Consider the following 4,218-nt stretch of genomic DNA (forward strand, 5'->3'; position numbering starts at 1 on the left):
GGCCAGCACACCTGGGCAAAGGAGAGATGGGAGGAAGAGGGGCAGGGCAGGAGGGGGCAAGATGGGAGAGAAGATCTTTAATGTGGACACTTGTATGTAGGTAATCAAATCAATATGCACCAGGTGCATGTGAGCTGGTGAGGACTTGGCTTACATGTGTTTGTGGCGGTCTCTCATCCACTCGGTTCTATTTCCATGAACAGAACCACACATACACAATTGCCATACACACACACACACACACACACACACACACGCACGCGCACACATGCTCAAAAGCATGGCCTTGACAGAACAGGCTGGAGAAACACCCGTCACAAGCACCCCTGTAGGCTGTCTGGGGTGGGACCACAGTGTTGTCCTAGATCCCATTTTTCCATAATGTTTTAATTTAGGCATTACTTTTGTAATCAAGAATAACAGAACATTTGAAAAGAAAAACTGGTTTTTCAAGTCTTGGCTGGCAGGACCTCTCAGCAGGGAGCTGGCAAGGGGGTCTGGAGTAGGACACTGGCCAGAAATACTGCCTGCCCAGACTGGGGAAATCGCAACCTTCAGACAGGGACTGAGTCCTCTTGGAGCCTGGAGGAGAGCCTTGTGCTGTTCTAGAAGTCCTTGCAGATGGCTTTCAAGGGCGTACATTTGTTCTTCAGTTTCCAGAGCCAGGTACTACTACCCTCCAGGAAGAGGAGCCAGGTGGCCGGGGTGGGTGACAGCTGGCAATATCACTGTCTCCTTTTTTTTGTTTTCTTGGTACTTTTTGAATTATAGACCAGGTGAATGTATCACCTCCTCCAAAAGCGAATGCAACATAAACACAAAGTTCTTTCCAAAACAGGACTGTGAAATCGGTGTACAATATGTCACATCTGGACACGGGTGCCTGGGTAAACAGCCATTTGAAAACAAAGAGTTAATTTTAAAATGTGCCTTAAGGAGGAGGAGGAAGAGGAGAAAAGTGCAGGGAGCTGTTGCCAAAGCTGCCACAGTAAAAGTTCTCTCCCCTCCCCCCTTCCCCTCCTCTCAAGGCCCCAAGGAAGGTTGAAGTTGCCACCACCTGCAGTGGGTGGCCATGTGAATCAGCGCCTGCCCATGGATAGAGGGGAGCAATCAGCAGCTTGGAAATTCAGTCAAGTGATCTGGCGGGATGGGCATTTGCCTGACACATTTTATAGAGGATTTGGATGGCATAAGTGATTAAGGTGGTTTGAGGGTTTCTGAAGCCTGTGAAAGATAGAAACTCAACAATGATTTCTTTTTAAACTCTACAGCATTCTCTTCCTTGAAGTCTTCATTTTTACCCTAGTCTCAGGCAGTTATACTTAAGCATGAACATTGATGACAAACTGGAAGGATTGTTTCTTAAATGTGGTGGCATAGATGAAATGCAGTCTTCCAGGGCAATGATTGTAATGGGTGGAGTGTCTGGCCAGTCTACTGTGTCTGGAGAACCGCAGGAGTCAGTACTTCAGGATCAAAGTATGCCACACCAAGAGATCCTTGCTGCTGATGAAGTGTCACAAGAAAGTGAAATGAGACAACAGGATATGATATCTCATGATGAACTCATGGTCCATGAGGAGACAGTGACAAATGATGAAGAACAGTTGGAAGCACATGAAAGACTTCCTCAAGGACTTCAGTATGCACTTACTGTCCCTATAAGTGTAAAGCAGGAAATTACTTTTACTGATGTATCTAAACAACTGATGAGAGACAAAAAACAAATCAGAGAGCCAGTAGACTTACAGGAAAAGAAGAAACAGAAACAACGGTCTCCTGCAAAAATCTTTACAATAAATGAGGATGCATCACTTGGTTTGAAAACCCCTAAATCTCATGTTTGTGAGCACTGCAATGCTGCCTTTAGAATGGACTATCACTTACAGAGGCATGTCTTCATTCATACAGGCAAAAAACCATTTCAATGTAGTCAATGTGACATGTGTTTCATACAGAAGTACCTGCTACAGAGACATGAGAGGATTCATACTGGTGAAAAAACATTTTGCTTTGATGAATGAGTTATGAGATTCATACAAAAATATCATATGGAAAGGCATAAGAGAACTTATAGTGGAGAAAAAACTTACCAGCATGAATACTGTTTACAGTATTTTTCCAGAACAGATTGTGTATTGAAACATAAACATATGTGCCATGAAAATCATGAAAAAAACTAAACAGATGTGCCATCAAAGGTGGCCTTCTGACATCTGAAGAAGATTATGGCTTTGCTACATCACCAAAAGATAAAACTGCCAAAAAAGAAAAGGCAGAAAACTGAGAAGAAATCATCTGGAATGGACAAAGAAAGTTCTTTGGATAAATCTGACCTGAAGAAAGACAAAAACAATTACTTGCCTCTTCATTCTTCAAGTACTAAAGTAAAAGATGAGTATATGGTGGCCGAATATGCTGTTGAAATGCCACATTCTTCAATTGGGGGATCCCATTTAGAAGACGCATCAGGAGAAATACATCCACCGAAGTTGGTTCTCAAAAAAATTAATAGTAAGAGAAGTTTGAAACAGTCACTGGAGCAAAATCAAACAATTTCACCTTTATCCACATATGAAGAGAGCAAAGTTTCAAAGTATGCATTTGAACTTGTGGATAAACAAGCTTTGCTGGACTCAGAAGGCACTGCTGACATTGATCAGGTTGATAACTTGCAAGAGGGGCCCAGTAAACCTGTGCATAGTAGTACTAATTATAATGATGCCATGCAGTTTTTGAAGAAGAAGCGGTATCTTCAAGCAGCAAGCTACAACAGCAGGGAGTATGCGCTGAATGTGGGTACCATAGCTTCTCAGCCTCTGTAACACAAGCAGCTGTGGCAAGTGTCACTAACGAAAGTACCACAGCATCCATATTAGATTCACAAGCACTGAATGTGGAGATTAAGAGTATTCATGACAAAAATGTTATTCCAGGTGAGGTACTGCAGACTTTGTTGGATCATTATTACCATAAAGTTAATGGACAGCATGAGATTTCCTTCAGTGTTGCAGACACTGAAGTGACTTCTAGCATATCAATAAATTCTTCAGAAGTACCTGAAGTCACCCAGTCAGAGAATGTTGGATCAAGCTCCCAAGCATCCTCATCAGATAAAGCCAACATGTTGCAGGAATACTCAAAGTTTCTGCAGCAGGCTTTGGACAGAACTAGCCAAAATAATGCCTATTTGAATAGCCTGAGCCTTAACTTTGTGACTGATAACCAGACCTTCCAAATCAGCCAGCATTCTCTTCCATAGACACGCAAATCTATGCAGCCAGGCTCATCAATAGCTTTCGATCAGGAATGAATTCTCCACTAAGAACAACTCCAGATAAGTCCCACTTTGCACTAATAGTTGGTGATTCACAGCACTCATTTCCCGTTACAGGTGATGAAACAAACCATGCTTATGCCACATCAAAATAGGACTTTTTGGATCAAGTTACTTCTCAGAAGAAAGCTGAGGCTCAGCCTGTCCACCAAGCTTACCAAATGAGCTCCTTTGAACAGCCCTTCCGTGCTCCATATCATGGATCCAGAGCTGGAATAGCTACTCAATTTAGCACTGCCAATGGACAGGTAAACCTTCAGGGACCAGGGACAAGTGCTGAATTTTCAGAATTTCCCTTGGTGAATGTAAATGATAATAGAGCTTGGATGACATCTTCAGTGGATGCCAAACTGGCCAGACTTTTGGCTAAAAAAAAAATGTGTAAATAATACTGGCACTTTAGAACACATTAATCAAGAGTGGGGTTACTCTGTGTAAAATGGAGAGCTGTACAGATTAAGAGCAATGCATTATAACAAGTTAAGCTGATATGAATAGCAAGATAATCCCATAACTGCATTTTGTTTGGTTAGTCAACATTCTTTGAACTGCCTTACATGTTGTCACCTTTATAGAAGCAATGCATATACTTGTTTTAGTTCAGAAACTTGCTATTCCACCTACACCAAAAAGGAAAAAAAGGAAAAATAAAAAAAAGGAAAAAAAAAAGACTTTCACACAATTGTTTCCTAACTGATAACATTGTGCATTCTTAGGAGATTAGTAATTGTGTGAAATTTACTCATACTGTTTCTAAGTTTTTCAGCATAGTCATTGCACTTCAGCAGGGAATCTGAGTATACTTTACAGAGTGAGCTTAAAAGTTTAAATGTCAAGAGATTATGGCTTAAATATATTAGTTTGTCCTATAGGGGGGAAAA

At 41.4% G+C, this 4,218-nt stretch overlaps 1 pseudogene; it reads left to right on the plus strand.

The window, feature by feature from the left end:
* Positions 1-1,328: 1,328 nt before the first annotated feature.
* Positions 1,329-3,707, plus strand: LOC124973602 (zinc finger protein 148-like; annotated as a pseudogene).
* The last annotated feature ends 511 nt before the right edge of the window (positions 3,708-4,218 follow it).

The sequence above is a fragment of the Sciurus carolinensis genome, unplaced genomic scaffold, assembly GCF_902686445.1.
Source record: "Sciurus carolinensis unplaced genomic scaffold, mSciCar1.2, whole genome shotgun sequence".
NCBI lineage: Eukaryota > Metazoa > Chordata > Mammalia > Rodentia > Sciuridae > Sciurus > Sciurus carolinensis.